The sequence below is a fragment of the Mobula birostris genome, chromosome 8 (genome assembly GCF_030028105.1).
Source record: "Mobula birostris isolate sMobBir1 chromosome 8, sMobBir1.hap1, whole genome shotgun sequence".
In the NCBI taxonomy this organism is placed as follows: Eukaryota; Metazoa; Chordata; class Chondrichthyes; order Myliobatiformes; family Myliobatidae; genus Mobula; species Mobula birostris.
In genome coordinates, this window is record NC_092377.1 from 67366620 (window position 1) to 67379550 (window position 12931).

Genomic DNA, 12931 nt, shown 5'->3' on the forward strand with positions numbered 1-12931 from the left:
AATCATTCAAACAGCTGTATGAATAGTATTTCCATGCTATTGCCAAACACAGGAACCTAGGGGTCAGTTGAAATGGCTACTGATTTAATTGCTATATTTGTTTCCCAGCTAATTTCAAATATCTCCCTCTTTCCAGCCTCTCTGCTCAGTGTGCTGGTTATACACAACTTGTGACCCATCAGAGTTTACAGAAAAATAAACCACCATTAGCTTTGGATCTTTCAATAAGGGTTCCACATGGGAAACTGATGCTGCCATTATTCACTGGCCATAATATTACTGAATGGTGAAGCAGATTTGTGGAACTGAATGGCCTATAAGGAAAGGTTGAGGGAACTTGGGCTTTTCTCTATGGAGCAACAGAAACGTGACTTGATATAAAATATTATGAGAAGCATAGATTGAATGTACAACCAGTAGTAATGGCCAACACCAGAGGACATCATTTTAAGGTGAGTGCAGGAAAAATCTGGGGAGATGCCAGGGGTTGTTTTTCAGACAGTGTTGGTGGATGTCTAGGACACACTGCTGGGGGTGGGGGGGGGGTGGTAATAGTGGCTGATACTATAAGAACACTTAAAAAGACATCCTTAGATAGGCACATGGATGTAAGAAAAATGGATGGTTATGATCTGTATATGAAAGAAGGGTTGGATTGATTGTGGGGTGTGTTTATAGAGGTCTGCATAACATCGTGGGCCAAAAGGTACATACTGTATTGTACAATTCTATGTTCTATTCCTGCATCTGTATTTTTTTAATCCAAAGACATGATTCTGTAAAATACTTCCCAAAGTATTCCTAGGTCAGCACACAATCTGTTGGAACTAGGTTTTGAAATTCAAACTCAGGAGACATAGTAAGCAATATCTTACTCTGCTGACGTAACCTTGCTTTAACTTCAGTTAGTCTCACCATCTGAAATACTTCCTGTTTATGTTCAGTTTCTCCAATTTTGAAAACTCTTCATCCATCATCATTTCTCTTTTTCGTATATGAGCTGTAATGATTGACATGAAATGTAGACAATTGTGAGATTATGTTAGTTTAGTATATATGGTTTACCTGGTGTTCTGCCTCTTTAAGTAGTAGCTATATTGCAAACCATGCAGTGCAGATTGGAGTTCCCGCATAGCTCCTGGCAGGTCTCTCTTACCTTTGGCTAATTGGTGCTGATCATTTTGGATCAAGAATTAGGTCAAGATACTGCAGCTGATAAAAATATTATACTTAGTGAACCTGCCTGCACTTTGGATGATAGCTTGAAATAAATGAAAATGCTTTTATGAAATCACCTTGTTTTACAGTAGATACTTAAAATGAAAGGTTAATTGTGTAGACATTTGAAATAAAAAAAAATGTCTCCTTAAAAGTTTGGTGATACTTGGCTTAAAGCCCTTCGATATGTTGTTAGTTTTATACTTTAAATCTGGTTATATGTAAATGTTAGGCAAGCAGAAATAATGCTGAGACTCTTCACAGTAAACACATAAATGGATTCAGTATCTACGTAATGGAGGAAAAAAACATCCAAACTCCAGGTGTCACGAGGTGCAAGAACCGTCACTGTTAGACAACTACAGGTTTCCCCCGCCATCCGAAGGTAGAGCATTCCTAAGAAACGGTTCGTAAGCCGGAATGTCATAAAGTGAAGAAGCAACTACCACTTATTTATATGGGAAAAATTTGTGAGCATTCGCAAACCCAAAAAATAACCTACCAAATCATGCCAAATAACACATAAAACCTAAAATAACAGTAACATATAGTAAAAGCAGGAATGATATGATAAATACACAGCCTATATAAAGTAGAAATACCTTTCTACAATCATTGCCACACTGTTCTCCATAGCAAAAATCTCACGCAAGCGCTCTCGGCAGAAACACGGCGCAAGCACTCTCAGCAGAACACTCTCTCCAGTAACCTTTAAGCTATGAAGCTGCCAAATCATACCAAATAACATATAAAAGTACATAGCCTATATAAAGTAGAAATAATGTATGTACAGTATAGTATCACTTACTGGAATCAGGAAGGCAACACTGAGCACACTGATGATGGTGTGTTAGGCTGAGTCGTTGGAGGTTGGGGTGGTGCAGTGGCCCCAACCTCCAGGCCGCCAATCGATGCCGATCCACAAAGCATGCAAGGGTGCAGCGTCGCCTCTGATCTGGGCCAATACTTATGTGCCAGGCGGCACCTAATTAGTTAGCTTGTTTATTTCGGCTTTTTTCTTTAAGATGTGTTGGATGCATCCCAGCTACTGCTGCATTCTCCGCAGATCGGTATTGGTCTGCAGCCCGGGGGTTGGGGTGGTGGGACACTGGGGTGTCATCTCATCACCGTCTGTTTCCATCAGGGCAGCCAGGTCATCTTCTTCTATGTCTGACTGCCTCGATGTCGAAGGTCGAGGTTCATCGTCTGCTGAGGCTGATGTGGAAGGCTTGCAAAACGACAGTACGCTTGACTGCCTAGTCTCGCACATTTTTCTATCATACAGTTCTTTGTAAGCATTCAAACCATCTTGCAAAAATGCCCTAAAGCTACGTACCCTTTCAAAATTAAAGTACTTTTCTGCAATCACTGCGGAAAAAATCTCATGCAGTTGCTTCACGTTCAGTTCCTGGACGACTTCACTTTCGGTCCGTTCGCTACTGCATTCGGTTTCGATTGTTATCCTTTCCTCTTCCAATTGCATCAGCTCTTCATCTATCTGTTCTTGGTCAAGGGATGCCAAAACCTCTTCAACATCATCTTCGTCAACTTCCACAAGCCAAACTCACTTTGTCCTTGCTTCGTTCACCACGATCGAAACACTTAATTATGTCTAGTTTGACGCTAAGTGTAACACCCTTACGAGCTCTTTTAGGCTTTTCCAATACCTTAGAACTCATCTTGCTAACAGATGCTCACAGGCACGTATCTAAGCAATGCCGGCTAGAATGCAGTTCCGGGGGAGGAGCTTAGCTGCTCGGGGCGCACGCTGCCTTTTATCGCGTGCCGCTTTTTTCACATGCTGCCTTTTTTCGTAACAGTGAAAACACCTTCTGTTAGCGAAAACAGGTAACTAATGTAGGTCTTTCATAACTGCAAGGTTTCGTAAAGCAAACATTTGAAAAGCGGGGGACACCTTGTATAATAAAGTGTTAGAAGCACCACCATATCAACTAAGGAGTATTTTTCAATTCAGGTCACTTGTCTCAGTGCTACTGGTACCATGTAAACCAGTACTACCTGTTGCATAGTCAGGTGGTCGGCAACTAAACCGGCTCCCCCACCAGGCTTGCCTGGTGAGGAGGGTGGCTAGACACCCTGCAGGATGAAAAACAGGACCTGTCAAAGGGCGGATGAACCCTCTCGTAGGGTCAACATCCATCTAGCAAACACGTGCTGTGAAGCGCGGAAGGGGCGTCCCTTGCATCGGAGCTTGGTCTGGGCATTCACTGCAACAGAACCTCCCCAGCCGTCTTGGACCCCACCATGCCACTGGATCCGGGAGGGGATGTTGAGAGGGTGGGTCTAGACCTGTGCAACCCCCTACTCACCTAAAATCCACCCATGCACACGCTGTTCCTTTCTGAGGAGTGGGGTACCACCCTACTAACTGACTAAAAGGAACCATTATCATCCTATGGGATGGATAGCCAGAGAGAGAGAGAGATTTTTCAATTACTATATATCATTCTTGGAAGAGACATGCAACACATACAGCATAAATATCATTCCCTGTATGTGGCTGGGATAAATCTAAGTGAGAAACACTTTCTTCCACCTAGATAAGCTTCTGACACTCAGTAAGTCGTGGAAATGTAATGTCAATAATCTTGGGTGAGATGACAGAAGACTGATAGTTAATATCACAAAATATGAGTTATCAAATTAGATGTGGCTAATTAGATCTGCTGGGTGTCAGAACTTAAGAAAATATTTAAGAAACATTAAAAGTAAAATGAGGAATTTAAGAAAACGTGTTATGTAAAACATTAACTAAAATATCTGAAGCACTTTAGAGTGAATATTTTGTGTTTTTCAATAGAAATAAACACATATAAATTTTAACAAGATGAATTTACTCCTTCAGGGTCCTTGCCAAATTGAAATCAATTATGGTCAGAGATCTAGAATCAAGTCTACAGTTGTGACAGGAGCTGAGATCATCTACAACCCAGTTCTCACGTGATACAGCACTTCCAAGCATCAACTTGATAGCTATGATATTATTGCTTCAAATTTCCTTGCTGCCTGCCGAGACGAGTTGATTGGTCGTTAGGCATCCTGCTGATGACCATTCTAGTCAAAACACAGGAAGTTTCTGTGCATGATGGAACATCAAGCATTATAAGGGTGAGAGGCTTTTGGAAGAGAACGTGAATTTAATTTGTTATGGGCAGGGTGAGGGGTGGTGAGAATAGAAGGTCCACGAGTGGATACTGGAATCAGAGTGCGAAAGGTCAACGGCTCTATGGAATCTAAGGCTATGGGGGGGGGTCAGTCAGGTTGGCATTGAGGGAGGAGGAATGTCATCTAATGCAGTCAAAACCATGAAGATCGTCCTTCTCACTCAGGACCAGTCTAAACTAGTTGGAACCACCAAAACATCTGTAACCAGCCCAAGCCAGTTGAAACTGGTTAAAACCACTCCGGACCTGTCAACCAGTTAGGTCGAGTCTGTTTCAGTCCAAGCTGGCTGGAACTGGTCAAGTCCAGTCCAAGTTGGTGTGAACCGGTCCAAACTAGTTGGGTCAAATCGAAGCCTATTAGGCCTCATCCAGATTGCTTGGGTCTTTTCTTGAAATGATGACCAGATGAAACTAAATGGGCGAATGTCCAGTTGGGACCATTATAATCAGTCAGGACCAAACTGGTCTGGTTTATAATTGTTAGGACAAGTCCAAACTGAGCATTGACGTCATTTCATAGTACTATCAATGGCAGGTTCCATCACTTTGCCAATTATTAAGAATACATTGATCAATTTGTAATTATCTGGACTAGATTTGCCCTGCTTTCCCTGGCTATTTTCCTCATTGTCAGGTTGGTCCCGATACTGCAGCTCACTGGAGTAGCTAGCATAGGTGCATTTATCTCTGAAGTGCAGGTCTTCCGCTGAGAGATGATGTTTGTGTCTAGTGCTATCAGCCATTTCCTGATAACGTGGAGTGAATTAACTCGGCTGGAGACTGGATTCTGTGAGGTGAGGATTTTGGGATCTTAGGTCCAATTCAAACCTATTAGAACCCGTCGTGTCGAATTCAAACCCAGATCCAGTCCAAAGTGGCAGGGTCTGGTCCAGTTCAAACTAGTCAGAACCAATCATATCTGGTTCAAATAAGTCAAATTTGACCCAAACTGGTACGTTGTATTCCAGCCAGTAGAGTCTAGTCAAATCCAGTCTAAACCATTAAGATCGGATGCTAATTAGTCAAGTTTAGATCAATCCAATCAGGACAGGTTCAAATCAGTTGGGACCAGTCTGAGTCATTTGGGACTGGCCCAAGCCAGTCAAGACCGGCACAAACCATGATACTAAGTTTGATGGTATTGTGGATAACATAGAAGACTGATGCAGTTATGTGCAGAGAAATGTCAGGTGAAGTTTAAGCCTACCAAATATGAAGTGCTGCACTTTGGGAGATCAAATATAGAGACACTTAATGGTAAGACCCTTAATGGTGTTGATGAGTAGGGGGATCTAGAGGTCCAATTTCATAGTTGTCCGAGAGTAACTGGCCAAGTTGGTAGGGTGGTCAAGCACATGTACGGCATGCTTGTTCTGATTGCCCCGTTATAGGAAGGACATGGAGCTTTGTAGAGGTTTACCATGGTCCTGCCTGGATTAGACGGTGTGTGCCATAAAGAGAGGCTCGACAAATATGGCTTGTTTTCTCTGGAACAGCAGAGGTCAAAGAGAGACCTGATAGAATTATAAAATTATGAGAGTCATGGACAGAATAGACATGCATTTTTTTTCCCCATGGTGGAAATGGCTAATACCAGAGGGCATACATTTAAGATAGGAGGGAGCAAGTTCAATGGAGATGTGTACGGGCAAGTAATTTTTTTAAGCCACAGAGAGTGATGAATGCCTGGAACATGCTACCAGGAATGGTGGTGATGCAAATACAATAGAGGTGTTCAGGAGGCTCTTAGATACCTATGAATGTGCATGAAGTGGAACTGTATGATCATTGTGCAAGCAGAAGGGGCTAGTTTAATGTTCATTTGATTACTAATTTAATTAGTTTTGCACACCCATTGTGGGTCAAAGAGCTTGTTCCTTTAACGTACTAATCCATGTTTTTAAAAAAATGGCTCCCAAATGGCAAATAGGGTCAGGACACACAGAATGTGCATGGATAGGATGTTTTCAATAGCGGGAGAGTTTAAGACCGGAAGGCGCAGCCACAGAATAGAAGGAGTTCACTTCAAACAGAGATGAAGAGGAATTTCTTTAGCCAGAGGGTGGTGAATCTGTGGATTAGTGAGGGTGTCAAAGGTTACAGGAGAAAGGCAGGCAAAAAGGGTTGAGAGGGAAAATAAAGCAGTCATGATTGAATGGACATACTCGATGAGCTGAATGGCCTAATTCTGCTTCTCTGTCTTACAATCTTGCTGCTAATTTCCTGTCATGTTCATTGGTTGATCACCAGCTCACCGATGACCATTCTGGTCAGAACTCTGGGCTGGGACTTCCAGGGTTGAGTATGGCGTGAGTCAGTGCATGTGAGTGTGGCTCCCGATTTTTATTGAAAATCTACCTGTTTATCTTTGCCATATGCTCGAGATAACTGAATATTTACCATTGTGAACAACGCGGGACATAGCTGGACATTATGGAAAGTAGAATGTACCTTCGAAGTAAAACTGGGGAAAAAGATAGTGAAGCCTCGAGCAAGAAGGCTGATGTTACAGTAATGACGCCGTTACACGCTGCTGGACCTGGATCCGGACCTGCGCTACCCGATGACTTGGAGAGGCTTCGTTTAGTACTTATTACTGACGTGACGCAAGCGGTGCATTCTGCCCTAAAAAGAGAACTTGAAGATGCTTTATCACCAGTGAACGCTACCATGGAACAAATTATGTCTTCTTACGAGTCGCATGACGAACGCATTCATGAGGTTGAAGACAGCCTGAATGATTACAGTGACCGACTGGTGAGCGCCGAAGCCGCCATTGCAGCGTTGCAGATCAAAAACGCATTTCTGAAGGGAAAACTAGATGACCTCGAAAATCGCGGAGATCCAATTTGAGAGTGGTCGGCATTCCTGAAAATTTGGAAGGTTCGAACCCTGTTAAATTTATGACCGAGTTTTTTGACGAAGTGCTGGGGAGAAATTTTTTCCCCAAGGCCTCTTGTACTTTCGCGTGCTCACTGAGTCGGACGTAAACCATCTGGTGCCAAGCAAACGAGACCAAGAATGTTCCTGGTTTGCTTTCACTCCTTTCAAGATAAGCAACGCATTGTCAATAGATGGAAGCAGGAGCTGTATTTCCACAGACACCGCGTGTTTTTTTATGAAGATTTTAGTGCGGAGCTGGGTAAAAAACGAGCAGCTTTCAAGGAGGTGAAATCCCTGCTTTACGGGAAAGGGGTCAGGTTTGGCCTCTTGTATCCTGCCCAGCTCCAGGTCATGCATGAAGGTAGAAAGCATTATTTCAATACACCAGAGGCGGCCAAAGAGTTTTACCATTCGCGCTGGGGAGAAGAAGAACGAGAAGAGCAATGACTTTTTTTTAGGTTATTCATGCAGCATTGAAGGGGCCTCATGCCGAGGCAAACTGTTAATTTTCACAATCCACTTCTTTGTTCATTTTTTCCAGTTTAATTTGTGGAACGCGATTGGGTCGAACTGCTATGCTGCCGAAACTGATTAACAAAAACCTTCAACCAGCAAAATGTAAATATTTGGGATTTGTATCTGGGCGTTTAAGTTGCCTTGTGTTTTTTTTTTGTTTTTAATGCTTAGCTTGACCTGTGTCATCTTTAGCCTATATGTTATATTAAAGGTAGTATAAGTGACAGGATAAATTTTAAGGAGGGGAGCCACCCTAGATTAGATTGAAAGTTGGGCTGTATGGGGAAAGCCTTGGAAGTTTTTTGTTGGGTACTGCCTGCGATCATCCTCGATTGGGGAGGTAGATCTAGGTTTCGGGGGTTAATTGGGTTTTTTTGTTGTTTGTGTAAAGGAGTGGGGGGAGTGTTTTGGGGATTACCATAGCAGTTTATTCTTTTGTGTGTTACGGATTGATCAGACTTTCTTTTCATTGTGCGTTATTGTGTGCAACTTATGCCCTCGCACTGTTTTGGATTGTAGGCCCTATGTGTCTTTTGATATGGTTAACGTGAGTGCTGCTGATGGAGGCCACCCTGTGAGGTTTATTTCTTGGAATGTAAAGGGGCTCAATGGTCCGGTTAAAAGAGCTAAAGTTTTCTCTCATCTGAAACAATTAAAAGCAGATATACCATTTCTCAATTAGTGGATTAGTAGGTTTTTCATTCCAGATTTAATAGTAGGTCCAGAGGGGTGGCAATATTAATCACCAAAATAATGCAGTTCACACCATCTGATGTAATCAGTGACCCCAATGGTCACTTTATTATAGTCTCTGGCTCTCTCTTTCAGATACCTGTTATTTTGGTAAATGTTTATGCCTCTAATTGGGACGATGTCCAATTTGCAAATAAGGTTTTGTCATTAATACCTAACCTAATACACATAATCTAATCTTTTCTGGAGATTTGAACTGTGCTATTGACCCACTGCTTGATAGGTCTTGCCCTAGGGGAACATTTTCTGGTATGGCAAAGGCCTTCTCGATGTTTATGCAACAAAATGGTTATATGGATCTTTGGAGATTTTTAAATCCATCAGTTAGGCAATTCTCTTTCTTTTCTCGTGTTCACCACTCCTATTCCAGGCTAGACTATTTCTCTATAGGTAACTCCTTGATACCAATGATTAGACAAATTAAATACACTGCTATAGTTATATCTGACCACTCGCCTGTGAAACTGGACCTATGTTTTCCTTTAAACGTTAGAGAACGGCCTCTGTGGAGACTTAACCCCCTTTTGCTTTCTAATGAGAAATTTTGTAGTTATATATTGGCTAACGTTGACACATTCTTTGAGACTAACAAAACTGAGTCGGTATCGTACTGTTTACTTTGGGAAACTTTAAAAGCTTACTTGAGGGGTCAAATAATATCTTATACTTCACATGCCAATAAAGAGCGTAGGAAGGAAATGCAAGTGTTATTGCAATCTATTTTGGACCTGGATAGAAAATACTGTGAGGCACCCACTGCTGAATTATATAAAAGCCGGGTTGATTTGCAAGCGAAGTTTAATCTTCTATCTACAAACCTATCAGAACAATAAATTCTTAAGACACGTGGCCTCTATTATGAATATGGTGACAAGGCGAGCCGGCTTATGGCTCATCAGTTGAAACGTCAAGCTGCATCACGACTTATTCCCCAGATAAGAGACATGCACCAAAACTTGACAAGCAATCCAAAAGAGATTAATAACATCTTTGCAACTTTTTATTCCTCTCTGCATGCCTCAGAGTTCCCCTCAGATAAAACAAATATGGAACGTTTTTTAGATAATTTGGAAATACTAACTCTTGAACCAGAGGAGGTGGAGAACCTAGATCCGGCTCTTGAGCAGGAAGAGATTAATAATGCCATTATGGCTATGCAGAGTGGTAAGTCCCCAGGTCCTGATGGTTATCCATTAGAATTTTATAAGAAATTTAAGGATAAGCTCATACCGGTCCTTCTAGAAGTGTTTCAGGAACCTTTGGAGAACGACTCCTTACCCCCATCTCTTTCACAGGCAGCTATTTCACTACTTCTTAAAAAGGACAAGAACCCGACTCAATGTGGATCATATCGCCCCATCTCACTTTTGAATGTAGATGTGAAAATTTTGGCTAAAGTGCTTGCATGCTGTTTAGAACGTCCCCTTCCCAAGATAATTTCAGACGATCAAACAGGTTTTATTAAAAATTGCCATTCTTTTTTTAATATCCGTTGACTGGCTGATGTGATTTATTCACCCAGTGATTCTCCAAGTCTGGAGGTTGTTATCTCCTTGGATGCGAAGAAGGCATTTGATAGAGTGGAGTTGGTATACTTATTTAGTGTTTTGGAGAAAGTTGGATTTGGCAGAATATTTATAGCTTGGGTTAAGCTATTATACCACTCACCTTCAGCATGTATACAGACAAATTATTTTCGATCTGACTATTTCCCATTAACACGTGGCACTCACGAAGGCTGCCCATTGTCCTCTCTTCTTTTTGCAATTGCAATTGAGCCTCTTTCTATTGCACTTAGGTCAACTACATTATTTCAAGGTGTTAGAAAAGGGGACATGGAACACTGTGTATCCCTATATGCTGATGACTTACTTTATGTTAGCCACCCTGTAGGTAGTAGTCCTGCTATTGTGTCATTATTAGGTCAATTTGGAGCCTTCTCTGGCTATAAACTGAACTTTCAAAAAAGCAAATGCTTTCCCATTAATAACTTGGCCCTACAGATCCAACAGGAATCTTTGCCTTTTCCTTTATCTCAAGATGGCTTTGTATACCCAGGAATACATATTACTCGCTCTTTTACATCTCTGTTTGAAGCTAACTACAAGCCTCAGGTTAGCCAAATGAAGGCTGATTTCGAGAGATGGCACAGTTTACCCCTTACTATAGCTGGAGAATTCAATCAGTGAAAATGACTATACTTCCTAGATTTCTTTATTTGTTTTAGTGTTTGCCAGTTTTCTTATCTAAGTTATTTTTTAAATCAGTCGACCAAGCTATAACCTCCTTTATTTGGGAAAATAAGGTCCCAAGGGTTAATAAGCACACTCTCCAAAGAGGTCATGACGTAGGTGGAATGGGTCTTCCCAGCTTTATTCATTTTTACTGGGCATCGAACATTCAAAAAGTATTATTTTGGCTCCACCGGCCAGATATGATCTGGTGCCTGCTTGAGTCACGGTCTTGCCACTCCTCGTCTCTCACAGCTTTGATGTATTCTTCCTTACCATTGAAATCCTCTCAATTCACATCTAACCCGGTCGTGCTCTCCACCCGGTCGTGCTCTCCACCCTCAAAATTTTTAATCAATTTCACTGCCACTATAAGTTCATATCAGCTTCAGTTTTGGGCCCCATTCATAAAAACTATTTATTTCCTCCCTCCACATTCGATTCAGCTTTCAGACAATGGGGTTTGAACGGTCTTACGCGCATTAACGATTTGTATACTGATAACATATTTGATAGTTTTGATAACCTGCACGGTAAGTATGGCCTTCCGCATAATCATTTTTTTAAATACCTGCAGATTCGCCACTTTGTCAAGGAAAAATTTTCCTCTTTTCCTGATCTACCACCTGCTATGTTATGGGAAAAACTCACTCTTAGCTTTAACAATAAAGGGCTGATCTCTGAACTATACTCTCAGCTGATGTCTTTGGAAGTTCAAGATCTAAACCAAACTAAGAGTAGGTGGGAGGATGACCTCGGTATGGATCCGGCTGAGGAATATTGCCCAAAAGTATTGAATAGGGTTCATTTCTCATCATCATGTGCTAGACTGGGGCTCATACAATTTAAAGTTTTACACAGGGTACATTTAAGTAAAGCCAGACTTGCAGACATATACCCTGGGACAGACGCTGGCTGTGACAGGTGTTCCTTCTCTCCTGGCTGGTTTAGTACATGCATTTTGGTCTTGTCCTCTGCTTGATGACTATTGGGCACTGGTTTTTAAAATTATCAGTGAGGTTTTGGGGGCGACACTGAGACCTTGCCCACTTATAGCTGTATTTGGTGTGGCAGATGATGATTTGGGTTGAAATGCAAGCCAGTTGGATATCATTGCATTTACATCGCTATTGGCCCGCAGGAGAATTTTGCTGGTTTGGAAATCTGCCACTCCCCCAAATGCTGCTGCTTGGTTAGAAGATGTAATGTTTTTTTCTGAAATTAGAAAAGATTAAATTCACTTTGAGGGAGGTCTGTGAAAAAGTTCTATTCGAAATGGGGACCTTTCTTATCATATCTTGGGAGTCTTAAGGAATTACCTACTAGTTGAGGGCATTTGATTGTACTTGGGAAGTTGCCTCCCATTTAACACGTTTATAATTTATCTCACAGGGTGATTGATGAATTGTAAATATGAGTGTATTTTGGATCATCTGACATGTTACAGATGTGTGTGAGCCGTTGTCTTGAAGTAGTGTGGGGGTATAGCTGTGAAATGTCTGTACTTGTATTTGTGAATTGTTGTGTTGTAAATATATTAGCTGCCATGATATGTTCGGGGAGGGTGCATGGGGGGAGGTTTGTTTGGGGGTACGATATAAAAGCAAAATGGAGGAAAATGTAATCCATTATATATTCTGTATTGTGTCATTCCTTCAATAAAAATTAAAAAAAAGAACTCTGGGCCTCCCATGCCCAGTGGAGATGTTGTTTATTATCAGGCAATTCAGCATGACAAATTGCTCCACAATAATATCTTAAGGTTTGTGCCTAAATTGATGCTGTCTACAGTCAAATTAATTATCAGGTTAACACAGGCATGGTTAATAAAATTAGCATTTGAGCCAATGTCTCAGGATTACCTCCAAGTACAGCCTGTGCTGGACCAGCAAAGATGGTGCTACACAGATGGTCCTGTTCGCAAGGATTTATCTTTACTCACCCACCTGTCCATAGATGCATGTCTCAGACAGTACTGGCGGTAATGACCCACTACACTGAGCACATTTGTTATCTGAAACATTCACACCCTCCGCCAGGGCATTCTGATCACAATTCAAAATAGTCTGTTCAACAGTACTTACCAAATTATAAAACAGCTGATTGTATCTGAAAGGACAACAAAGGACAAATACATCAACTTAA